The sequence below is a fragment of the Notolepis coatsorum genome (assembly GCF_963971535.1).
Source record: "Notolepis coatsorum genome assembly, chromosome: 7".
Taxonomy (NCBI): Eukaryota; Metazoa; Chordata; class Actinopteri; order Aulopiformes; family Paralepididae; genus Notolepis; species Notolepis coatsorum.
The window spans coordinates 17,072,837-17,100,130 of NC_140171.1; the positions used below are offsets into that span (position 1 = coordinate 17,072,837).

Below are 27,294 nucleotides of genomic sequence, written 5' to 3' on the forward strand. Positions count from 1 at the left end.
TCTGGTGACTAAGCAGTTCTGCAGGTGCAGTAAGACGCTGGTTCTGGTGACTAAGCAGTTCTGCAGGTGCAGTACGACGCTGGTCCTGGTGACTAAGCAGTTCTGCAGGTGCAGTAAGACGCTGGTTCTGGTGACTAAGCAGTTCTGCAGGTGCAGTAGAACACTGGTTCTGGTGACTAAGCAGTTCTGCAGGTGCAGTAAGACGCTGGTTCTGGTGACTAAGCAGTTCTGCAGGTGCAGTAAGACGCTGGTTCTGGTGTCTGAGCGAGTGACAACATTTGCGTGACGTAGTCTCGGTGTTGGCGGCGTGCAGGAATGCGCAGAGCTCTCAGGTATGTAGTTCAGTTATGTAAAGAGCCTCCTGCAGCCTGAGGCTACAAACCATAGACCTACAAGTTGCATTCCACACATACTACAGGAAACGTTTTGTTTGTTTGGTACACAGACCAACCACTGCAAAAGAAATCACCTTGTGATCCTTTTAAATACATTTTTTCCAATGACAAGGAAAATTATTAACCAAAATGTATTAGTTCCCTCTAATATAAGATAAGATAAGATAAGATATTCCTTTATTGATCCTCCTCTGAAATTCGGGCGTCATAGCAGCAATAAATATGGGCAATTAAACACTATATTATACTATGAGTAAGGTAAAGTAAACAGTATACACAAGGTACCTTAACTGGCATGATGTAATGTATCATATTATGTCATACGTAATACATTGTAAAGTCAGACGCACTTAGTGATCAGACATTCCTAGTAGTTCTCGACATTTACATTTACATTTAGTCATTTAGCTGACGCTTTTATCCAAAGCGACTTACAAGTTCTGTACGACAAGCCATCAGGAAGGGCACAACTCTATCAGCTGAGCAGCAATGTTCATCAAAGTGTTGAGTGCTACAGTGTAGGTTAGTTTATTAGGACAAGTGCATGACAGTACGGTTAGTTAGGGTTAGTTTTTTTTTTTTTTTTTTTTTTTTTTTAATTCAGATAATGGTTGAAGAAGTGCGTCTTTAGTCGACGGCGAAAGATTGGACGTGATTCGGCTGTCCTAACTGGGGTGGGTAGTTCATTCCACCATTGTGGGGCAAGGACTGAGAATAGGCGACTTCTCTTTGATGACCCTCCCGGAGCTTGGATAGGAGTAGGTCTGAGGCGGCCAGAAGATGCAGAGCGTAGGGGTTCTCGAGTTCTCGATATTGTGAATCATATCGTAATTGAAACATCTGTCAAAATAATTGCACCATGAATTCTTCCTCAAAATCGTTCGATTAGAGGTGAAAAATACAATGGCATAAATCAACCTTTTAGATATGTGCAGGATTTTATTTTATTTGATAAGACATTTAAAAAAATAAATAGAAAAAAAACGTCAAGGATGCTCACGCTACACAAAAAAGTCAAGACTTATTTCCATTGTGGTCCTTGGTCTCAGACAGACAAGCAATACAAAACGTGACCACAAATAACAATTTGACTAACTACATAGACATGAACATTTTAAATGCAGTGCAAACGTAGCCACAGACAACAATGTATCAGACAGCATTTTCACGCATTTTAAAATCTAGTTTTTGACATTGTCGAGGAGCCATGATTTGACTTTTTTCTTAAAATTGTGTGTCGGCTACTGGTGCATTTTAGCTGTGAAGGTAGCAAATTCCAATTTGTGGCTCCCCAGAATTTAAAAGAACATTTTGCCCATATTTGTTTTGAACCTTGGAATACGCAGGTCAGCAATGCTGGCTCTGGTGTTATGGGTATGATGCATGTCCTTGTTCCACTGAAAATAATTTGTAAGATAAGAGGTGCATGCGTGCGTACGTGTCTGTGTGTGTGTGTGCACGTGTGTGCGTGCGTGTGTGTGTGTGCGCACGCCTCACCCCTGCGGAGTGGAAGTAGCTTGTTCTCCAGAATGTCCCGTGCGTCTGTTCCCTCGTCCATCAGATCCAGCTTGGTGATCACGCCGATGGTCCGTAACCCTGGAGACGCAGATCAACAGGTCGTCTCAACGTGCGGCTGACTGTGCAGGTGTTTCACCCAGTGTGTCACGGTTTCAGCTGGGTAAGGAGGCTATACGTTTGTCTTGTCTTGTCCTCATCGGGAGCAATTAGGGGGTTAAGTGTCTCTCGCTCAAGGACACTTCGACTTTTGAATCTTGAATCTTATAACCCTTTCACTACCACACTACAGAAGGTTAACCACCATTCACTACCTCACGGTTAACCGTCTGTAGTGTGGCTGTGAAAGGGTTAGCCCTTTGTCGTGTGACAGTGGAAGGGTTAAATGAAGACAGAGACCCCCCCCCCCCCTCACCCTGCGGGTCCACCTCCTTGGAGATCTTGAGGGCGTCGGAGTTGGCCAGGTCCATGTTGGCCGGCGTCACGGCCAGGATCAGGCAGCTCTCCTTGGTGATGAACTGCATCAGCATCTCCCTGATCTGGTGCTCGATGTCCACCGGCTGGTCCCCCACCGCCACCTTGGTCATCCCCGGCAGGTCGATGAGCGTCAGGTTCAGCACTGAGGAGGAGGAGGAGGAGGAGGAGGAGGAGGAGGAGGAGGGGGAAGAGAGGAGAGGAGGAGGAAGGGAAGGGAGGAGGGGAGAGGAAAGGAGGAGGAGGAGGAGGAGGAGGAGGAGGAGGGGAAGGGAGGAGGAGGAGGAGAGGAGAGGAGGAGGAGGAGGAGGAGGAGGAGGAGGAGAGGAGAGGAAAGGAGGAGGAGGAGCGGGAGGAGGGAGAGGAGGAGGAGGAGAGGAAGGGAGGAGGAGGAGGAGGGAGAGGAGGAGAAGGAGGAGGAGGAGGAGGAGGGAGAGGAGGAGGAGGAGGAGGAGGAGGAGGAGAGGAGGAGAAGAGGAATGGATGAGGAGGAATGAGGAGGAGGAGGAGGAGGAGGAGGGAGAGGAGGAGGAGGAAGGGAGGAGGAGGAGGATGAGGGAGGAGGAGAGGAAGGGAGGAGGAGAAATGAGGAGGAGGGGTAGGAGGGAGAGTAGGAGGAGAGGAAGAGGGGAAGGGAGGAGGTGGAGGAGGAGGAAGGGAGGAAGGGAGGAGGAGGTGGAGGAGAGGAAAGGAGGAGGTGGAGGAGAGGAAGGGAGGAGGAGGAGGGAGGAGAGGAAGGGAGGAGGAGGAATGAGGAGGAGGGAGAGGAGGAGGAGAGGAAGGGAGGAGGATGAGGAGAAATGAGGAGGAGGAGAGGAAGGGAGGAGGAATGAGGGAGAGGAGGAGGAGAGGAAGGGAGGAGGATGAGGAGAAATGAGGAGGAGGAGAGGAAGGGAGGAGGAATGAGGGAGGAGGGAGGAGAGGAAGGGAGGAGGATGAGGGAGGAGGAGAAATGAGGAGGAGGGAGAGGAGGAGGAGGAGAGGAAGGGAGGAGGAGGAATGAGGGAGGAGGAGGAGGAGAGGAAGGGAGGAGGATAAATGAGGAGGAGGGAGAGGAGGAGGAGGAGGAGAGGAAGGGAGGAGGAATGAGGGGGGAGGAGGGAGGAGAGGAAGGGAGGAGGAAGGAGGAGGACAAAGAGGAGGAGGAGGAGGAGGAGAGAGGAAGGAGGAAGAGGAAGAGGAGAAAGGAGGAGGAGGAAGAGGAATGGATCAGGGAGATGGAGGATCACTTTAGATTAGATTCATTCATCATACAGCACAAGTACAGTACAACAGAAAGAAGTATGGCATCCAACCAGAGTTCAAATGTAACAGTAAAGTGCAACAGTAATATACAATGTACAAGTAGTAGTAGTAGTAGTAGTAGTAGTAGTAGTAGTTTATTGTCACGTATAGAGTACAGGTACATTACACTGTGATGCTTGGTTCATACACATACAGCTCATTATAGTAATATTCCACAATTATTACAGTTGGTAGTAATAATGGCACATACATTTCACACCAACATGCGCATTTGTTGATACATGCAGGACTAAGTCTTGAGACAGACGTGATTCATCTGGGTATAAAATATATAGATTAGTACTACTGGGTGTAGTGCTAATCAGATGTATGTACAATCAGAGTTGTAGTATTAATATGTACAGAGATACAGGTATAAAGACAGTATGGTAGTAAGTAAGTCATACTGGCCATTTACAATGACAATGAGGGAGGACCAGAGAGGGAAGATGTGTTTAACCCTTCCACTACCACACTATAGAAGGTTAACCCATTCACTACTACACTACAGACAGTTAACCATCTGTAGTGTGGCAGTGAAAGGGTTAACCGTCTGTAGTGTGGTAGTGAAAGGGTTAACCATCTGTAGTGTGGTAGTGAAAGGTTAACCTTCTATAGTGTGGTAGTGAAAGGGTTAACCATCTGTAGTGTGGTAGTGAAAGGTTAACCTTCTGTAGTGTGGTAGTGAAAGGGTTAACCTTCTGTATTGTGGTAGTGAAAGGGTTAACCATCTGTAGTGTGGTAGTGAAAGGTTAACCTTCTATAGTGTGGTAGTGAAAGGGTTAACCATCTGTAGTGTGGTAGTGAAAGGTTAACCTTCTGTAGTGTGGTAGTGAAAGGGTTAACCTTCTGTAGTGTGGTAGTGAAAGGGTTAACCTTCTGTAGTGTGGTAGTGAAAGGTTAACCTTCTGTAGTGTGGTAGTGAAAGGGTTAACCTTCTGTAGTGTGGTAGTGAAAGGTTAACCTTCTGTAGTGTGATAGTGAAAGGGTTACCCTTCTGTAGTGTGGTAGTGAAAGGTTAACCTTCTGTAGTGTGGTAGTGAAAGGGTAACCTTCTGTAGTGTGGTAGTGAAAGGGTTAACATTCTGTAGTGTGGTAGTGAAAGGTTAACCTTCTGTAGTGTGGTAGTGAAAGAGTCCATGTGTGTGTGTATCCGTGCATTTGTGTGCACGTGCGACTGTGCATGTGTGTGTATATGTGTGTGTGTGTGTATCCATCCATTTGTGTGCACTTGCGACTGTGCATGTGTGTGTGTGTGTGTGTGTGTGTGTGTGTGTGTGTGTGTGTGTGTGTGTGTGTGTGTGTGTGTGTGTGTGTGTGTGTGTGTGTGTGTGTGTGTGTGTGTGTGTGTGTGTGTGTGTGTGTGTGTGTGTGTGTGTTACCATTGGGTGAGTAGACGCGCAGGTTGATGGGGACGGGAGAGATGCCCTTGTTGGCGCCTGTGACGCGCTCGGTCTCCGCTTCGATCTCCAGACGCACCTCGTCAAAGTCCACGAACTTACGGCCCTTACAGTGCAGGAACTCTGCATACTCTACACAGCGACATGGAAGAGACAGACATGGAGGGAGGAGGGAGAGCACGGAGGGGAAGGATGGTAGATCGAGGAATGGGAGGAGTAGAGAGAGATGGAGAGAAAGAAAGGAGAGTGGGAGAGAGAGTTCAGTGAGTCAATCAGGACCACAAGCATCAAACTGTAAGTTGTTAGGAGGGGTATTCTTTTCTACTTTGACTTGAGGCCTTTTTTTGCGTTAGAGATCCTGTGTAATTGTGCATTGTTTTGTAACTCTTCTCTTTATAATTAAAACTTCATTTTTAAACTGGACCATCTCTTCTCGTTATTCTTCCTAATACCGGTAAGCCACAAGTGACTACTTCTTTTAGCATTTTTAGCTATTCTTTTAGCTCTAAGATCTGGTTGAGCGTTGTATTGGAACCTGGTCTTAGCAGTTTTGGAAGATACTTCTCCCTATGATAGTATCTGTCACTGTTTTTTAGCTTTTTTAGCTATTCTTTTAGCTCTAAGATCTGGTTGAGCGTTGTATTGGAACCTGGTCTTAGCAGTTTTGGAAGATACTTCTCCCTATGATGGTATCTGTCACTGTTGTTTAGCCTTTCTAGCTATTCTTTAGCTCCTAAGATAGTATTCTGTCACTTTCTAAATGTTAGATTTACAAAGCTGTACTTGACATTCAGCTCATCTTACAAGGAGAATAATATATAGTATTATTGTCATTCGGGGAGACACATGACATAGAAATACTTCATTCATTATGTATAGATCTTAGGTGTAATATGTAAAGATGTCCGTCTTTTCTCTAAACTAGCGTAAAGAGGACAAAATAATTTGTAATCTATTTCATTCAATGAAAGGGGGTTTCCTGACAGCAAACATTTGAAAAATTACACCCTCCATATCAGCTGTGTGAGATGTACACTCACCAGTGCCCTATGGATTTACGAGGGAAGGATTATCACTTGATTAATGGTGACACTATTTGAACACTCTCAAGTAGATTTACTAAGGAAAGGATTATCACTAAATCTTGCTTGCTAAATAAAATATAGACCTTGCAACTCCTATCAAGATTAACACCTTGACGCGAGGGGACAGGGCGAGCATACAGGATCTCCATCTTCGATGGACCCATCAGATTCATAGGGGTCTGAAAGTCTCGGCCTTGCAGGACGCTGTGGAGGCCGGACGAGCAAATCACTGATTTATGGGCTTATCAAACTGAACGGGAATTCTGGGGCTTAATACAGGGTTTTACTGTATATTGAGTGTGTGTGTGTGTGTGTGTGTGTGTGTGTGTGTGTGTGTGTGTGTGTGTGTGTGTGTGTGTGTGTGTGTGTGTGTGTGTGTAGGTGTGTGTGTGTGTGTGTATGCATATGCGTTTATGTGTGTGCATATGTGTGAAAGTGTATGTGTGCATGTATGTGCATGCATATGAGTGTGTGTGTGTGTGTGTGTGTGTGTGTGTGTGTGTGTGTGTGTGTGTGTGTGTGTGTGTGTGTGTGCATGTGCGTGTGCGTGTGCGTGTGTGTGTGTGTGTGCATGCGTGCCTGCTACATTGTTGACCAGCTGCAGGATGAGAGGACGGCGGGTGACGATGCCAGATCCTCTGGGCAAGAAGTCCCTGTGTGAAGAAAGAAGAAGACAATCAATAAATACATAGAAGAAACGTTATAGTGACCAATATTGATACGTCTGGCGTATCTGGAGTCTTTTGTTTTACCATCTACCTAATAGGCCTAGACAGGAAGCAGAAGTCAAGCCAGCATCGTAACAGAGGAAGCTTTCAAATATAAACAAATTTAAACTATAGTTAGGATGTTTTCATGTTAAAGGCCAACTTGCAGGTTGTATTTTTGTTCAATAAACAATGTGACTAGTAGGGGCAACGGTGACTTTCATGAAGAGGGGGGAAAAAACGATCGAAATTGACCCAGTTTTAGCTTTTTTATCAAACATTTTGTCGACCAAACCACAACCTCCACGCAGGCACATGCATATTTTAATCCATGGTTTCATAACGTGCGTGTGTCATCTTAGTGATGACGTCACACTGGGTACAGGGCAGCAGGGGCTCTGAGACTCACAGGCAGACGGCAGGAAGCAGAGTGCCTTCTTGTTACTACTAGCCGAGGAGCTAGTCTCTGTTTCACCTAACACTATTGCTCCGTGATCATAGCCATTCATCTCTAAAGCTAACCACTATTTGTAAAAGCCACAACCACGTTACCATATTTGTAATCATGTAAATCATTGTGTCGTTGTACATATTGTGTTTATAACGTTAGTAGCTAAGTTAGCTAGCTTGGTAGCCGGCATTCTCGAAACTCCTAACATCACCCGATTTAAAATGGTCCTCTCCTCTTTGTATACCTTTGTCCTCACAAGTATTCTGCCAGGGAACTTATGGACACGACAATTTTATAAGGTGTTTGAGCTTGTAACGTTAACGTTAGTTAGCTAATAGCTATCGTGGTAGCCCGTTTCGTGACTGTGATGCACCGAATGCTATCCGAGGGGGCTGCTATCGTATCAACATGCCGCGACGTGTAGCTTGCTAGCCGGCATGATGCGTGCAGTGCTTTGCCCCACAGGTCTGAGAAGAGGACCTGCACATTTTACTCGTTCCCCAAACTCCTCTACATGCCCCAATCTAAAATGGTTCACGACAGTAGCCATAATGCTAACGTTAGCGGGGTAACGTTAGCCAGAGCCATATAGCCAGTAGTACTATGACCCGGATGGGCATAAGGCATAAGTTGCCTCGAGTGACGTCACGGCCGTGCTGCGTGAATACTTTCCCCAAGGTGGTTGTCCTTCCACGTTCGGTTTGCGCGGCCTGATTGGCCACTGACGCTTCTCTCAGCGCCCAATCGCGTTAGCCCTACTATCGCCTAACTCGCTACCGCCGTGCACAATTGAACTAACTATCGCCTAACTCGCTACCGCCGTGCACAATATACTAAAACTAACTATCGCCTAACTCGCTACCGCCGTGCACAAATATAGCCTATAGAACTGATTTTTACAGCCTAACGTTAATATAGAGATGAAAACAATACGTTATTTATATTGATGTGATGTCGATTGATATGAATAGCGCGTTACGTTAATATATAGAGAGATGAAAACAATACGAGGAAATGGGCTGTGGAACTGAAGGACTTGGGCTGTGGAACTGAAAGCTAGGCGCAACACGATTGGGCGCTGAGAGAAGCGTCAGTGGCCAATCAGGCAGCGCAAACCGAACGCGGAAGGACAACCACATTGGGGAAAGTATTCATGCGGCCCTGCTAGCGTCTGATAAGCTTTTAGATTTGCTCCGTGCGTGTTATTCGTGCGTGGACCTTTTTAACCCTTTCTGAGTGGCATTTCCGGCGTCAAATGGAAAAAAAATTATAATGAAATTAGATACCAATGATGTAAACTACCCATAACTGAAGAGTAGGGTTTAACCTGCAAGTTGGCCTTTAAGTGGTATGAAATACTTGCCAGTAATGTAATCGATACTACTGACTGTACACACTGGGGCTTGTTCCAAGACATTCATTCTGAAGGTTACATCACTGATGCTCCAAAACGTTGCTATTGCTACTACCATGTAACATCTCAAGTAGGGCTGCAACTAATGACTATTTTGGTAGTCGACTAATCTGTCGATTATTTTTTCGATTAGTCGACTAATCGAAAAAGAATTATATATATAAAAATAATTAATAAAAAAAAAATATATATATATATATTTTTTTTTGCACTACCTATCTTTGTGAAAGTGGCTTCTCAGCTCTGGTCCAGCTGAAGACAGAGCAGAGGAACAGATTGGACATTGAGCATGACCTCAGAGTTGCTTTGAGACTCTTGTCAGGACCAAACAACATCCCCAGTTATCCCATTAGTTCCCCCAAACGTACTGTCGGTCTGTTATGTTAAGCTAAGAAGTCTTCAGCTGGACCAGAGCTGAGAAGCCACTTTCACAAAGATAGGTATAGTGCAAATTTTACTTTTTAAATTATAATATTTTTTGATTTTTTTTAATGACTAATTGACGCAACAATTCCTCGTCGACGATTTTTTTTATAATCGGAATCGTCGATTATGTCGACTAATCGTTGGAGCCCTAATCTCCAGTCTATCTTTCTTCTTCTTCCTTTTCTGTTCTCCCACCTGTTAACAGACTGTTATGCTACCTGGCTAACGAGCTGTACCCAGCATGCCGTTCAGCGGTGTAACAGTTAATAGGGTCCCCCCTATCAATACCCTACACATGGTAGGTGCCGGTAAAAACAAGGGGAAATATATATTTTGAGACAAAGCGATATTCGCATTAACTATTAATAGATGTTTTACAATTTAACAACTATTCGAATATTCGAAAATCGATGCCCATCCCTAGATGGTGGCCATCATTTTCACAGGTGACGCCCCCCACATACGGTTCTGTATTTATTAAAAGGGGAACCTATTGTGAAAATGGCCTCTTCCTGTGTTTTTTACAGAATGAGGGGTTGTGAAATATGTGCATTTTCCATTTTCATTCGGATATCTTGGAGGTCAGAGGTCAAGGGACCCCTTTGAATATGGCCGTGGCATTCTGTCTAACTTTGTTTGGAGCGTTATTTAACCCCTTCCTGACAAGCATGATGTGATTAGGCAAAGTAAAATATATTGTTGGTTTCCTGTTGGTTGTCAGTTTGGCCATGGGTAGGTAGGGAATTTATTTTATTTTATTTTTTTATTTTATTCTTTCCCACGGCGACTATGGATAGGGAATTTCTTTATTTAATTAAAATGTTCACAACAACATGGATGCATGTACTCTGCCAGCATGTTTAATATCCATAATACTAAATGTTTGACTAAGATTTCTCTGAAACTTTATTCTAAAAAAAAAAAATCCTGATTTATTTTTTTTATATATATATATATTTTTTTTTAAAACTCATAAAATATATTGGGTCGCACCTAAATCGGTAGGGTCGGTCGGCAACCGGAAACCAACTATTAATTTTGTTAGGCCTTAGTACTAATGGATACCTCAGGATGCTTCATGTGATACTACTGTAACAGGGTTATACTGTAACACTGAGCCACGGCCTCTGAAAGACAGTCCTGCCGACAGGGTCTCAGAGGGTCAAAAAGAGATCGGAATCGGCCAAGAAAATTGCAATCAGTGCACCGTGAATGCCCTAAAAATATGCCATACTGATCATGAACCGACAACACACACACACACACACACACACAGAGGCAGTGGCACACACACACACACACACACACACACACACACACACACACACACACACACACACACACACACACAGAGAGGACGGCACACACACACAGAGGCAGGCATGCAACACTATCTAATTGACTGCATTATTGATGTCGGGCAAAGATTGACTTACTTACAACCCCATTCATTATACATAATACTAAGAGAAAGAAACATTTCTCTTTTTCTTTCTCCCTCTCTCTCTTCCCCTAGCTCTCCCTCCCTCTCACTCCAACTCTCTCATGATATCTCTCTCCATCCATCCTTCTTACTCTCTCTCTCTCTCTCTCTCTCTCTCTCTCTCTCTCTCTCTCTCTCTCTCTCTCTCCCTCTTTACTCTCTCTCTCTCTCTGTCTCTCTCCCTCTTTACTCTCTCTCTCTCTCTCTCTCTCTGTCTCTCTCCCTCTTTACTCTCTCTCTCTCTCTGTCTCTCTCCCTCTTTACTCTCTCTCTCTCTCTGTCTCTCCCTCTTTACTCTCTCTCTCTCCCTCTTTACTCTCTCTCTCTCTCTGTCTCTCTCCCTCTTTACTCTCTCTCTCTCTCTCTCTCTCTCTCTCTGTCTCTCTCCCTCTTTACTCTCTCTCTCTCTGTCTCTCTCCCTCTTTACTCTCTCTCTCTCTCTGTCTCTCCCTCTTTACTCTCTGTCTCTCTCCCTCTTTACTCTCTGTCTCTCTCTCTGTCTCTTTCCTCACAAACACTATCATTGGGAGGTCCTAGTCAATGAAACTGAATAATTTCTAGGTCGCTGACTATACATCTCCTCAGGCAGTGTGTGAGTGTGTGTGTGTGTGTGTGTGTGTGTGTGTGTGTGTGTGTGTGTGTGTGTGTGTGTGTGTGTGTGTGTGTGTGTGTGCGTGCGTGTGTGCGTGTGCGCATGTGCGTGTGTGTCTGTCTCTGTCTGTGTGTCTGTGTCTGTCAGCCTGTCTGAATGTCTGTCTCTGTGTGGTGTGTGTGTGTGTGTGTGTGTGTGTGTGTGTGTGTGTGTGTGTGCATGTGTCAACAGGACTAGGGGCGACAGACACAGAGTCATGTTTCATCTTAAGGTAAAGTAGGCCGCACAGACAGAAACACACACACACACACACAGAGACCGACATACAGACAGACAGACAGACAGACAGACAGACAGACAGACAGACAGACAGACAGACAGACAGACAGACAGACAGACAGACAGACAGACAGACAGACAGACAGACAGACAGACAGACAGAAACACACACAGAGACCGACAGACAGACAGTGTGACATCCACTAACCGTCCAGTGCTGCTGACGGAGCAGACAGGATGTTACACAACATGTCATGCCCCTCCCCCTTCCCTCGCCCTTCCCTCTCCCTCTCCCTCCCCCTTCCTCTCGCTTACTGGAAGTGCAACATGATGAATACCAACAACAATACCATCAAACCATCACCAGCCACTTGCATTTGAAGGACTTCATTCACCGTCAACGCTGAACGCAACATAATGACCATGCATCATCGTAAAATCTATTACCCCACAACGACAATGACAACAAGCGAGACCCCTTAACCGGAACCCCAGAGTGTGTCACATGCAGATGACACCGCACGGCTGATGACATCACCGCTGGTGACCCCGGTGGCGCCAAAACCCATCAATGTGCCCACTGTCCCCCGAAGAGAGAGAAGGGAGAGAGAGAGAGAGAGAGAGAGCGAGAGAGAGAGAGAGCGAGAGAGAGAGAGCGAGAGAGAGAGAGAGAGAGAGAGAGAGAGAGAGAGAGAGACACGGTGGCAACAACATTCCCAGAAGCAGCATTCCCACACACAAAAAAAAAACATTCCCAATCGTAGGCAATCGATAACAAGCTTTTGGGGGATTTCTTGGGTCTTGTGGGGATTTGAATTTAACACTAATAGAATGCAATAGAACATTGTAACATAACCGTCAATGTTCTGCCCAAAACAAAGTCATTCCATATATCATATATCATGATGTATAGCCTACTGTATCCACTTTATAGCCTACTGTATCCACTGCCTACTGTATCCACTGTATAGCCTACTGTATCCACTGTATCTAGTATACTGCTACAAGACGTTCTCTGGGGAACACCACACTGCTACAAGACGTTCTCTGGGGAACACTACACAGTGCTACAAGACGTTCTCTGGAGAACACTACACTTCTACGAGACGTTCTCTGGGGAACACCACACTTCTACAAGACGTTCTCTGGGGAACACTACACTGCTACAAGACGTTCTCTGGGGAACACCACACTGCTACAAGACGTTCTCTGGGGAACACTACACAGTGCTACAAGACGTTCTCTGGGGAACACCACACTGCTACAAGACGTTCTCTGGGGAACACTACACAGTGCTACAAGACGTTCTCTGGGGAACACCACACTGCTACAAGACGTTCTCTGGGGAACACTACACACTTCTACGAGACGTTCTCTGGGGAACACCACACTTCTACGAGACGTTCTCTGGGGAACACTACACTTCTACGAGACGTTCTCTGGGGAACACTACACTTCTACGAGACGTTCTCTGGGGAACACTACAGACACTGCTACGAGACGTTCTCTGGGGAACACCACACTTCTACGAGACGTTCTCTGGGGAACACTACACTTCTACAAGACGTTCTCTGGGGAACACCACACTTCTACAAGACGTTCTCTGGGGAACACTACACTTCTACGAGACGTTCTCTGGGGAACACTACACTTCTACAAGACGTTCTCTGGGGAACACTACACTTCTACGAGACGTTCTCTGGGGAACACCACACAGTGCTACAAGACGTTCTCTGGGGAACACCACACTTCTACGAGACGTTCTCTGGGGAACACCACACTTCTACAAGACGTTCTCTGGGGAACACCACACTTCTACGAGACATTCTCTGGGGAACACTACACTTCTACGAGACGTTCTCTGGGGAACACTACACTTCTACGAGACGTTCTCTGGGGAACACCACACTTCTACGAGACGTTCTTTGGGGAACACCACACTTCTACAAGACGTTATCTGGGGAACACCACACTTCTATGAGACGTTCTCTGGGGAACACCACACTTCTACGAGACGTTCTCTGGGGAACACTACACTTCTACGAGACGTTCTCTGGGGAACACTACACTTCTACGAGACGTTCTCTGGGGAACACCACACTTCTACGAGACGTTCTCTGGGGAACACTACACTGCTACGAGACGTTCTCTGGGGAACACCACACTTCTACAAGACGTTCTCTGGAGAACACTACACTTCTACGAGACGTTCTCTGGGGAACACCACACTTCTACAAGACGTTCTCTGGGGAACACTACACTGCTACAAGACGTTCTCTGGGGAACACTACACTGCTACAAGACGTTCTCTGGGGAACACTACACTTCTACGAGACGTTCTCTGGGGAACACTACACTGCTACAAGACGTTCTCTGGGGAACACCACACTTCTACAAGACGTTCTCTGGGGAACACTACACTTCTACGAGACATTCTCTGGGGAACACTACACTTCTACGAGACGTTCTCTGGGGAACACTACACTTCTACAGGGCGTTCTCTGGGGAACACTACACTTCTACGAGACGTTCTCTGGGGAACACTACACTTCTACAAGACGTTCTCTGGGGAACACTACAGACACTGCTACAAGACGTTCTCTGGGGAACACTACAGACAGTCACGTCTGGTACAGCAGGTGCTGCATTAAGCACCAGGACAGTGGTGTTTATCCCTCCTCTCCTCTGACCACAGCAGGCGTGGTGTCTGGCGGCTGGACCACAGCCCAGTACCACAACGTGCTTTAGTTCGTTTTTGACTCCACGCCAAAAGTGGAGCGCCTCTTCTATCCGTTCACCCACCGAGAGGAGTGTGACCTAATAGAGTAAGGCCTGTCCTAGACTCAAGACGCGCTTAGTCGGCTAATAGTCGAGGGCTTCGTAAAAAAACAGAGATGTGCTTATCGTTGCTCAGGTAATAATAACTTGAACAGAAGTTAAGAAAAACGGGCTAATCAACTGACAAAGTATTTGGACGACTGAAGGCCGAGACAGACGACGCCCACGTTGGCGGTTGGGATGAGTCACAGCCCACGTCACCCCACTTCTTAGAAAGCTGCACTGGCTTCCCCATCACCGCACGAATCCGCTTCAAGGTCTTTGACCTGGCATACTGTAGCAGTCAAGTTCAACACTGTTTGACGAACAATCTTACTGACCCTTATCTGCCAGAGTTGTTGTACCCTTCCTGCTGACCTGTTGTACACAACTTGTAAGTCGCTTTGGATAAAAGCGTCAGCTAAATGTAATGTAAATGAGCGTGAGCATTTGTTTAGTTGTTTATTTTATGGATCCCCATTAGTCTACACACCCATGGGTGAAAGACTATTCGTCCTGCACATAACTTTCAACATTACAGTACATTTACATTACAGTAATAAAAAAAAAACAATAAAAACATAAGAAACACTTTAGCCTAAGTACATTCTCAATATCTTTAAAATCTCACAAAAAAACACACAAAGGCTCCAGCCACAAATACAATACTAACTAACTAAACTAACAATACTAACTAAATAAATCAGTAACTCAACTGTATTTCATTATTCATAACAGCATTTTTCAACTTTTTCTTAAAAGTACATTTGTCGCTGATCATCATTATCTTCACAGGTATACAATTCCAGTTTGCAGCAGCTCTATACGTTACGGTTCTCTGAACAGTGCATTTGTTCTTGGTATAGAGGTAAAGTAAAATAAAGACCCACAGCGTGTCTGGTGACATAGCCATGTCTAGTATTGGTGGGTTGTTGTAGTTCACTTCTTCTGACCACAAAGACTTAGGTTTACCAATTTTTATAAATATTAAACAAAAATGAATTGATTAGTTCCAAGCGACCTTATTGCCCGGCTCTCCTCCGCGGCGCGCGCGCGACAGAGAGAGAACGGGAACCACGTGGCTCGAGGGAATCGGGTCAATCGGCAGCGGCGCTTGCCATTACATTTCTGGAGCAAACCGAGCGGTTAATCGATGACTTGTGAGAGGGGCAGCCGTACTGCAGAGGTCTGACGTCCGCCGCTCAGATGCCCACCGCTCGGCTCCCGCTGACTCGCCCCGCCTCCCTCGTCGTTTTAGAACCACGTCGGATTGGACTTCAGTGGATTCTATCAAACTCGCTCAAGTGGTCTGCTTATGCTTAAAGGAAAACTCCCAACATTTTGGGAAATTAGCTTATTTGCCATCTACCCTGGAGTTAGATAAGAAGATACATAAATGTTTTCGTCTCTGTGCATGCAGTAGGAGTAGGAAGACGTGCACCGTTAGCCTAGCTTAGCGCCAGTCACTGGAAGTAGGTTCCTCCATTAGCCTAGTTCCCAACGTCGTCCTACTCCTACTGCATGCACAGACAAGAAAAAGGTATGCATCTTCTTGTCTAACTCCAGGGTAGATGGCAAATAAGCTACTTTCCCAAAATGTTGGTAGTTTCCCTTTAAGGTTCCCAGAGGTTGTTCTAATCTTGGAAAAACTGCCTTCTCTTTTAGTGCTCCGTACTCTTCAATGCACTTTAATACTTATATGCTTAAGGTTCCCCACGCTTAATTATCTGTTAGTGCTCCGTACTCTTCAATGCACTTTAAAGTTTGATGCTCTTCCAACCTTTGGACACTTTATATCTCTGATTAATAACCATTGTATGTCATTTTGTAATTGCTTTTAGTCTGCTTTTCCTGTTTCTCCTTTCCTGTTTTTACCTTATTCTAACTTGATTTTATTGCGCCGCTGATCACTTGTTTTTATCGCCGTTTTATCTTTGTGTCATTCCATCTTGTATACTCGAGGTCACTGTAAATGAGGGAAACCTCAGTGTCCCTGGAGTTTAAACGAAGGTCGAGTGAATGACTCCAACTCTGGGATGTTCTTTGCTGGCAAGGAATGTTGGCATTACTTGCCACATTCGCCTGCACACAGCGAGGTCGGATCCTGGGGGAGGTAGTGTCCACCTTCCACACGTTACACTCCCCCCAGTGAGAGTCCGCGCTGCCTGCCAGGTGAAAAGAAGTGGGGATTGGCTACACATGTGTCGGAGGAAGCATGTGATAGTCTCCGCCCTCCCAGACCGACGGTATAGGGGGCAGAGCACGCAACCGCAACGACCAGGTAGGGGATTGGGAATTGGCATAACGACTAACATTGGGATGGGAGAAAAAACGGAAAAAGAAAGGGGGAAAAAGAGAAAGTATATAAAAAAAATAAAAAAATAAAAGGCTCCCTCTTGGGCCTAACAAAAATAATAGTTGGTTTCAGGTTGGTTGTCAGTTTGGCCATGGGTAGGTAGGGAATTTTTTTTAATTTTTTTTATTTTATTCTTTCCCACAGCGACTATGGATAGGGAATTTCTTTATTTAATTAACCCTTTCACTGCCACACGACAGAAGGTTAGCCCTTTACTATCACACAACCGACGGCGATGCTCCATCATTAGCATCATTAGCTCCGCATCCTAATGCTAATGATGGAGCATCGCCGTCGGTTGTGTGATAGTAAAGGGCTAACCTTCTGTATTGTCACAGTGAAAGGGTTAACCGGCTGTCGTGTGGCAGTGAAAGGGTTAAAATGTTCACAACAACATGGATGCATGTACTCTGCCAGCATGTTTAATATCCATAATACTAAATGTTTGACTAAGATTTCTATGAAACTTTATTCTAAAAAAAAAAAAAAAAAAAAAAAATGATTTTTTTTTTTTTTTTAATATATAATTTTTTTTTTAAACTCATAAAATATATTGGGTCGCACCTAAATCGGCAGGGTCGGTCGGCAACCTGAAACCAACCATTATTTTTGTTAGGCCTTGGGATGGGAGAACAACGGAAAAAGAAAGGGGGAAAAAGAGAAAGTATATAAAAAAATAAATAAATAAAAGGCTCCCTCTTGTCTAGTATATTACACTCTTGATGTGTTGGTCTAGCGTGAATCGGTACTCGTTAGTGCCGATGTAATTCGGTCGGTACCCTTTAAAGTACAGCGTTCGGTACCCAAACCTAGCAGCATCAGGCCTAACAAAAATAATGGTTGGTTTCAGGTTGCCGACCGACCCTGCCGATTTAGGTGCGACCCAATATATTTTATGAGTTTAAAAAAAAAATTATATATTAAAAAAAAAAAATCATTTTTTTTTTTTTTTTTTTTTTTTTAGAATAAAGTTTCATAGAAATCTTAGTCAAACATTTAGTATTATGGATATTAAACATGCTGGCAGAGTACATGCATCCATGTTGTTGTGAACATTTTAACCCTTTCACTGCCACACGACAGCCGGTTAACCCTTTCACTGTGACAATACAGAAGGTTAGCCCTTTACTATCACACAACCGACGGCGATGCTCCATCATTAGCATCATTAGCTCCGCGGATGCGGAGCTAATGATGCTAATGATGGAGCATCGCCGTCGGTTGTGTGATAGTAAAGGGCTAACCTTCTGTCGTGTGGCAGTGAAAGGGTTAATTAAATAAAGAAATTCCCTATCCATAGTCGCCGTGGGAAAGAATAAAAAAAAAATAAAAATAAAATAAATTCCCTACCTACCCATGGCCAAACTGACAACCAACCTGAAACCAACTATTATTTTTGTTAGGCCTCATCACACTGTTTGCACACGTCACACCCACAATGTGATCATTGTAAATTAGTATTGTGAGCAAAGTGTATTGCAAATTAGAGCCACATGTGCCATTCTCCTTCATGCTATTTCTATTGTGTTTTCTTCTTCTTCTTCTGTGGTCCTATTTCATTGATGTCGCCGCTGCAAGGCAGAGGAGCCAAGACAAACGTGTGTGCTGCTCTGCATGCAGGATGTGACCAATAAACACAATCTGAATTTGAATCAACACCTTTTGTTTTTCCCCCGCTGGCATAACGAGAAACTGTGGGAGTCCTAGTTACCGTGGCAACCACTCCCGGTACGATTCCTAACAGACTCAGACGTCACTCAGCAGAGATAGCGATAGGGTTGCACGATACACCGATACTGGAAAGGTATCGCGATACCCAGCCATACATTTTTTTGCAATATTCCATTTCATTAGTATCGACACTTATAGAATAACAGCCTGATTGAGTTGAATGACGGAGCAGTGTGTGTGTGTGTGTGCGTGTGTGTGTGTGTGTGTGTGTGTGTGTGTGTGTGTGTGTGTGTGTGTGTGTGTGTGTGTGTGTGTGTGTGTGTGTGTGCGTGTGTGTGTGTGTGTGTGTGTGTGTGTGTGTGTGTGTGTGTGTGTGTGTGTGTGTGTGTGGGTGGGCGTGTCAACAGTGTCAGCTGATTTTAAGCAGCCAAATGCAGATTAGCTATATACTATAGCTCGGCAGCTGTAACAGAATAATGTAATTTTTTATATATATTTTTTAAATGTATGAGCCGTTTAAGTTTCAACAGCGTCAAAATATTTTCTGTTATTTTATTAAGAAAGATTATTTTATGAAGAATTTTCCACGTTCTGTCATGTAATATTATATTCCATTACGCCCCGGTGTTTTAGGTTGTTGCCGTGGTATCGTTTTAGAACTGGTATCGTGATACTTATATCGGTATCGGTATCGAAGTCAAAATGTTGGTATCGTGACAACACTAGATAGCAATTGTGTTTTTTTTTTTGCATCTTAAAAACTCGTATTTAAATGTTACACCTTAAATTGCAGTGATTTCTACATGCATTCGATATGAAATCATGTTACATTCTATCGTTTTTTCCCTCCAATCCAGTTTATCTTCTGTGGCTGGAGGAGCTTCGACAAGATAACAGAAAAGGCTTTCATAGACCGTTAGCTAAACCGTATAGCTCAATAGATAATGCTACAAAATCAATTAGCAGTCGCCCTACATATAACAGGCCTACATCTTGAAATGTAAAAAGACATGTCTTCAATCTTACTGGAGTGGTACACTGGGCTACGGTGATATACAGTAGTAGCATAAAAAGTGGCTAAGCTATGAATAATGATCACAGTAACATCAATAGCTAATCACCATATGAAAGGAATATAGACCTATATAGGCTGTTTTTCTTTTCCAGAATAGTAGTATTATTTAGTTTAAAAATACCCCAATATGGGGCGCCCCCCAGTGGCGAACCACATAACGCGCCGAGTCGCGGCACGGCCGACCCGGGTTCGATTCCCGGACCCGTCGTTATTTGCCGAATGTCTTCCCCCCCACTCTGTCTCCCGTTCCTCCTCTCTCTCTCTCTACTGGACTGCCCAGTAGCAAAAAGCAATAAACGCTAAAAAAAAAAAAAGACCCCAATATAATTTATACTTACTATAACCTATATAATACATTTCAATCACAAAGATAATGTCTCTCTAAAGGGTGACATCAATTATCTCACGACTAAAAAGGTGGTGCGTTTCCTCCACTACACATGTAAAATTACTGCAACGTGATGCAATTATCGTAATTATTGTATGATCGTGTAAAGAATGTCACTATTAATGATGTGCTCATTTTACCTTGTGTACTTTTGGTAATGATGATAATGTAACTAATTATGACCACTTTTAGACAAGCCTAACCACCGGACAGGGGCTGCAAGTTAGCCGTGGCTAGAAGTCCTACATGCAATGCATCTGTATCTTGTTATTGCAACCAAATGCTTTGTTATGCTGCATGGTCCCTGACAAATAAACCAATACATAAAATAACTATGCCTGCACTGCATCACCAGTGATGTCATCACTGCCAGCACCCCTGCTGGTATCAGACACTTTGGGGCGCCACGCCGACCTGCTTTAGGTGTAGGGATGGGAATTGATAAGATTTTATCGATACCATTCCATTATCGATTCTGCTTACCGATCCAGTTCTTTATCGATTCCCTTATCGATTCCTGCTACATTTATACTTTAAATAAATAAATTGGAAATGCAACAGAACTAAGCTGGTTAGAATAACAACAGGCAACTTGACATTTCTGATTGTCATTTATCATTTATTGTTGAGCCACCATGTCAGAAAAATACAAAAACTGTAAAAAATAAATGAACTATACACTTAAATAAAAGAATGTATTTGAGAACTAATTTAATCTATTGAACTGTAGTTGCATTCAACAGGTTGTTATTGCAAAAGATAATTTGTTAGCAATAACTTACCTGTATAAATAAAGGCCAGCTCAGTGTTCTCGCTCTGTCTCTCTCTGCAATGAGCATGGCTATTTAGCTAGCTAGCGGCTAACGTACTTTACCATGTAAATGAATGACTAGGATGCAAAGTACTTTCAGTTTTCACTGCACACACAAAACGGTCGCAATATCGAGCCCTTTAGGTTTTCCTAGTCAAGGAATCAAATAGTCTGCTATGGCTGCATGCATGGCGCTAACGTTATTGTTTTTAAATGCGCAACTGTCGGAAAAACATGGCATCGATAAGAGGAATTGATAGTCACGGAGGCATGCGATTCCAGGAATCGGACAATTAGGAACCGGTTCCCTATTTAGGTGTCCCCTAACCGTACCGAGCCCAGGACAAAAGACAATGGAAAAGAACGCTGTGCTGTGCCAGTGCGGGTACCGCATGGCTCACTGGTGCAGTAGGGAAACCATTGTGTTACCCGGTCATAACTCCTTTGTGGTCTACATGTTAAAGTAATGACTATACCGGGTAGCGCAGTGGACTAAGCGTCTGCCTACCACCGCGCGGAGACAGTGGGATCGAATCCAACTGCCAGCGGTACCTCCGGCTTGTCGGCCGTCCGTGCTGACACAATTGGCAGTGTCAGTGGGTGGGAAGTCGGCGAGGGTGGGTCCTGGTCGTTGTAAACAGCGACTCCTACAGTTCGGTCGGGGGGGCGCCTGCACAGCAAGGGAAGGATCTGGAGAGAGGTAGTGTGACCTTCCACACGTTACACTCTCCCAGTGAGAGTCCGCGCTGCCAGGCTGGCTGCACATGTGTCGGAGGAAAGCATGTGATAGTCTCCGGCCTCCCGGACCAACAGTAGGGGGGGGGTGCACAATGACCAGGAAGGGGATTGGGAATTGGCATAACGACTAACAGTGGTGATGGGAGAAAAATCGGAAAAAGGAGGGGGGAAAGGATAATAAAAAAATTTAAATAAAGTAATGGCTATACATTCCAACCAGGGCTTGACGTTGACACCTGCCCAGGGCTAGTGAAAATGCTGAGTGGCTAGTGACTTTGGAAAACCACTAGCCACAGTGGCTAGTGAGCCAAAAAGTTAACGTCAAGCCCTGATTCCAACAGTCATCACTGATATAGAGTGTCTGGTCAGTAACATGGGTCTCCCAGTCCCTCCTGCTCTGCAGTAAACACAAAATACATTTTCTGGTATCCTGTTCCCACTTTATCCAATTAGGAGAGGGAACTCCACACTGACAAAAACAAGAAATGAGAATTAGTTTTAAATCTGGCTTGGCAAGATTTCTTGAAATAAGTGAAAATATATAGGGTCCTCTCTCCTGATTGGATGAAGTGGGAAGGGATACCGGAACATTTTATTTCTGTTTACTGCAGAGCGGAGGGACTGGGAGACCCATGTTACTGACCAAACACTCTATATCAGTGAATGATGGCTGTCAGAATATCTAGAGCACATATTTTAACAAAAGAATACCACTTACAGCTCCTTTAAGCAATGACTAAAGAAAATCTACCTCTCCCTTGACCATGAAAATAGGACATTGACCTGACAGGGCCTGTGTAATGGGAGTCTATAAAGGTGTATTTACAACACACGTCTGTCATCTTAAAAGGAGAATGAACCTTAGTTAATGTTTGACAGAACCTTCTTGGTAACAGGCCTGTGAAGACGTGGGTGCAAAGGACAGTCTTACATACTAAAGCTCCCCAAAGGAAAAGCCTGACCCGAGCTGTGTATTGATGATTATGGGGTATGGGGGTGCGGTGCCTACGCTGACTGGAGGTGTATAAAAGGTCTAACTGAGTAGCAACGAATCAGTCAGAGGTGGGTTTTATATACAAGTATATTTTACCCGTAGATAACATTATTGACAGGCTTCTAGAGAGAAAGCCAACCCTTATCTTCCCCCACCCCACCCACCCAACCACCTCCAATGTACAGTCCCCCCCCCCCCCCCCCCCACCTAACCAACCTCCTCCAATGTAGTTTCTACGTCAAATGTATATACTCTCTTTTTTTAGACTATTTTTGTATCACAAACAGTACTTTATTTGTAAATCTGGTATGTCATAAATGTATGTATAGTAGGCCTACTGTCCATCTGTATGTCGTGTGTGTGTCATATATGTTATGATGAATTGAAAATGGGTGACCCTGATGTAAACAAGACGAAAGTCTTTCTCTGGTCTGCATCCCCTTAACAATTGTGTGTATTGAGCCGTACTGTACTGTACCCATTCTGCAATCTGTTCATTCAAGTTTAAATAAACGCATTCATTCAAGATATCTGGCGTCAAGTGCGTACTGTCTGTTCGTGAATACCACCACAGCTCCAGAACGGAAATAATACTGTGAACGCGGTTACTGGCTGCGCCGCTGCGCGTAACCACGACGGGGGCCAGTGGCGCGCTGCGCGTAACCAAGTGCTTAGTTGGCGACTTTTACGCAAAGAGCCGCGGCAGTTTGCACGAAAAGAAGAAGCAACTGACAACAACAAAACACACACAGTCCAGAAATAAAGCATTAGCATACGTTACCAGTGACCCATGTACATTAACAACATAATAGTAATAGTAATAATAAAACATTACCTTCCGACGAAATTCTCCAAGACGGAGCTCTTCCCTGCGCTCTGCCCGCCGACCACCGCGATCTGCGGCAGGTCCAAGTTGCAGCTCTGGCCGATGGAGCTGAACGCGTCTTGGAGTTTGTTGATGAGGGGAATGAGGTCTTCCATCCCCCGGTTCCCCATAGTAGCGGCACCTCGATCACCCTGATCGGTGTTGTTGTTGTTAATAAAAAGAGTGAACGGATCACCCTGATCGAACCAAAAGTTCCCAGACGGAGACGGTGCAGCTTGTCAAAAGTCACTCCGGATCTATTTGATTGAGGGATGTAATGGTAATACGAGTCGTGGCCACACAGTAAATCCACTTGCCGTGTGTAAGATGAACGGTTATGAGTGACTACTATACAGAAACTACATTAACGTTATAGACAAAACTTCTAGATCATCATCATCCGGTCAGGCGACACCCAGCCTCTCTCCGCCGGAGACGTGTCTCCGCCTTTTGGTTCACTGTGTCTTCTTTCATTGGTCGAACACAATGTCTATCAAATGTAGATGTATTTCACCATTGGATAATCATTTCCAAAACGTACAAATGCTGATTGGCTGTTTGTATGCCCAATTAAAGCGACACTATATCGTTTTGGGAGGGGAAATTATTTCAAAACAGGCCTACATAATAATAAGTAAATAAATAGATAAATGTTGTTTTCACAGCTGGGCAAGCAAATTGCTCTCCCAGGAAAAATGGGTCCCTGGAATTTAGTTTAAAGCTAGAATGCTACTTAGAAAGTTACCTTTTCACCAGGTTTCCATGTGCAGGAGCCTCATTTAGTGTACATGAATGAATGAATGAATGAATGAATGAATGAATGAATGAATGAATGAATGAATGAAAACTTTATTTAACAGATTGCAGAATGGGTACAATACAGTACGGCTCAATACATACAATTGTTATTGACTATTTTTGTTTTATCCTGTTTCTGTACTTGCATATATTTTAACCACCTTTACTGAAAGTTTCATTATACATTGTGTGTTGAGTACTGACTTTTAATAAGTTTTGTTTTGCAATAATAAAAAAAATTAAAAAAAAAAAAAAATTGTTAAGGGGATGCAGACCTGAGAAAGACGTTTGTCTTGTTTCCATCAGGGTCCCCCATTTTCAATTCATATAGACATTCATTTATGACATACACAACATACATGACATTTATGGCATAGGGACATATAGGTATTTAGTACTGATACATTTGTGACATAAGCGGTATTCAAATATACAGTACTGTTACCCCTAGATCCTGACAGAGTATATACATATGATGGGGAGGGGACTGTACATTAGGAGGGGGTGGGTGGGTGGGAGGGAAATATACATACGGCGGAGAGGGAATATATACATGCGGTGGGGAGGAGACTGTCTATTAGGAGGTGGTGGGGGTTTTGGGCATTTACGGTGGCCAGTTTCGAATTGCAGCCTCCCGTAGGTGCTCTTTAAGAGCGGTTTTGAATGTGGGCAGGGATTCACATTCCTTTACAGCTTTGGGTAGGGCGTTCCACATTGTTGTGGCATAATTGCGAAACGTGTTTAGTCCCTTGTTTGAGCCGAATCTGGGTTTAACATGATTTGTTGAGCTTCCTCTGGTGTAGTGGTTGTGGTATTCACTGACCTTTGGGAAGTATTTTGACATGTACATGGGCACCCCGGTCGTATAGTGTATCTTGTAGACCAGGCCCATTGCAAGTTGCTGTACTCTGTCGTCTACTCTAAGCCATCCTAGGTTGTCAAAGTGGGCAGGGGTGAGGTGGGTTCTGGGGTTCAGGTCAAGTAGTAGTCTGACCAGTTTGTTTTGTGATGTTTGTAATTTTGTTTTAAGCGCCTTTGAGGTGCTTATTGGTACCATGAGGTGCACGCATAGCCATAGTACCCTTGAATGAGTGCTCCTGCCAGAGTCTTCAGGGTATTCTTGTTTACCAGAGAGGAGATCCGGTACAAGAATCTAGTTCGTTGGTTGACTTTTTTTATTACATTGGATGCCATTTTGTCACAGGAAAGATTTGCCTCTAGGATGGAACCCAGGTAGGTAATTTCGTCTTTCCTTGTGACAATATTGTCACCCACTGTAACTGAGAATCCGTCGGTCTTGCTGAGTTTGTTATTTGAACCGAAGAGAATGGACTCTGTTTTGCCCATGTGTAATGATAGTTTGTTATCAGCGAGCCATATGCAGATTTTGCCTAGTTCCGTGCTGAGGGTTTTTTCAACCTGCAATTTGTTCTTGTCAGAGACCAGCAGGGCTGAGTCGTCCGCAAACAGGAACAAGTTGCAGTCACAGGCTGACGACATGTCATTTGCATAAATTAGGAAGAGTAGCGGTCCTAGTATGCTTCCTTGTGGAACACCACAGCTCACTGTGAGGGGGGGGGGGATAGAGTACCGTTTACCTCTACCATCTGTTCTCTCCCCTCCAGGTAGGATTGCATCCAGCTCACTGATAAGCTATCAAAACCAATTGCTTTTAGCTTGTCCATTAGAATGGAGTGATTGACAGTGTCGAAGGCCTTTTGTAGGTCCAGCATGACCATGCCGCAGTATTTGCCCGCGTCCACCTCTTGTTTGATGTGGTCGTTCAAATAGAGGAGGCATGTGTCAGTGGAGTGGGACGTTCTGAAGCCAGATTGGAATTCGTAGATTAGATTTTTTTCCGCCAGGTACTTTTCGACCTGTTCGTAGACTATTTTCTCCATGACTTTCGAGATGGAGGTAAGAATAGAAACAGGGCGGTAGTTGCCTGGGTCTAATTTGCTGCCCTTTTTGTGCAGAGGGGTCACTCTCGCAATTTTGAAGTCCTTGGGGACGTGCCCCTGTTTTATAGAGAGGTTTATTATGTGTGTGATGACTGGGGAGATGGCGGCTGCTGAGTCTCTGAGGAATTTGGAGGGGATGTTGTCATGGCCAGTGGCCTTGTTAGGTTGGAGGGCGCTCAATTTTTTGAGTACCTCATCGGTTGTTACCATTTCAAGTTTGAAGTCATCTTTGTGGACCCCTAGGTTTTTGTAGTATGCTACTATGTGTTCTACCCCATAATGCCCTGAGTGGGAGGGTAGTTTGTTTACCAGTGTTGTGGCTATGTTTGTGAAGAAGATGTTTAAGTAATTGGCTACATCCAGCTTGTCTGTGATGAGCGTGTTGTCCGTCTTTATGTTTATGTTTGAGAATCTGGTTTTAAGTTTTTTACTGCAGCCTAGTTGATTATTGAGTAATTTCCAAAGTTCGCAGGGTTTGTTTTTGTTTTCCTCAGTTTTGTCGTTGATGAAATTTCTTTTTGCGGTTCTGATCATGGTGTTTACGTCATTTCTTAGTCTGTTTCTTTGGATTTTTAGTTCAACCACGTGGGCTTGGAGTTCACTGTTTGAGCTTTTGGAAAGCTTTGTCTGACTTTTATGAAGTTCAGAGCATTTTTTGTCTCTGGTTTTCATAGCGGCCAGTATTTCAGTGTGCATCCATGCCTCAGCGCGATTTTTAACCCTGGTGGTTCTTATCGGTGCCATGTTGTTGAGTATTGCTGTGAATTTGGTTTTGAATCCAAGCCATGTTTCTTCAACCTGTGTACCACTGAGTTCATCTGACCAGTCCAAGCTCCCCAGTTCTAGGTTAAAGGCCTCTCTAGAGTACGTTTTGAGGTCTCTAGATGTGACTGTTTTGTGACAGCCGGCCTTCTGTTTTAGCTTTTTGCGGGTACAGAAAATCATATAATGATCACTTAACCCGCATGCTATCACCCCTTTATTGGAGATCATTGACTTGTCAGAGGTCAAAATGAGGTCAATGGTGGTTTGTGTCGAATCGCATACCCTTGCGATGTCCTAACCTAGTTGTACAGTAAATGACCAAGTAAGGCTTTGTCAATATTCCAATGTACAGTGTAAAATGTGTGTGTGTCCCCTTCCCAACCCCCCCCCCCCCCACCTCCAATGTACAGCCCTCACCCAACCCACCCAACCCCACCCCACCCAACCAACCTCCTCCAATGTACAGTTTCTATGCCAAATGTATATACACTCCTTTTCTGGACACTTTTGTATCACAAACAGTACTGTATTTGCAAATCTGATATGTCAT

The 27,294-nt window shown here is 44.3% G+C and overlaps 1 pseudogene across 1 annotated transcript in view; it reads right to left on the minus strand.

The window, feature by feature from the left end:
* The window catches only part of LOC311232647 (dynamin-2-like), a 45,702-nt pseudogene extending 22,067 nt beyond the window's left edge, over positions 1–23,635 (minus strand). Inside the window, exons 1-5 of the transcript XR_014621059.1 lie at positions 23,191–23,635; positions 6,733–6,806; positions 5,051–5,200; positions 2,326–2,529; positions 1,893–1,991 (exon numbers count right to left, since the gene is read on the minus strand). The product of XR_014621059.1 is annotated as a dynamin-2-like (transcript). The remainder of the gene's footprint in view (positions 1–1,892; positions 1,992–2,325; positions 2,530–5,050; positions 5,201–6,732; positions 6,807–23,190) is intronic.
* Between the last annotated feature and the right edge of the window lie 3,659 nt (positions 23,636–27,294).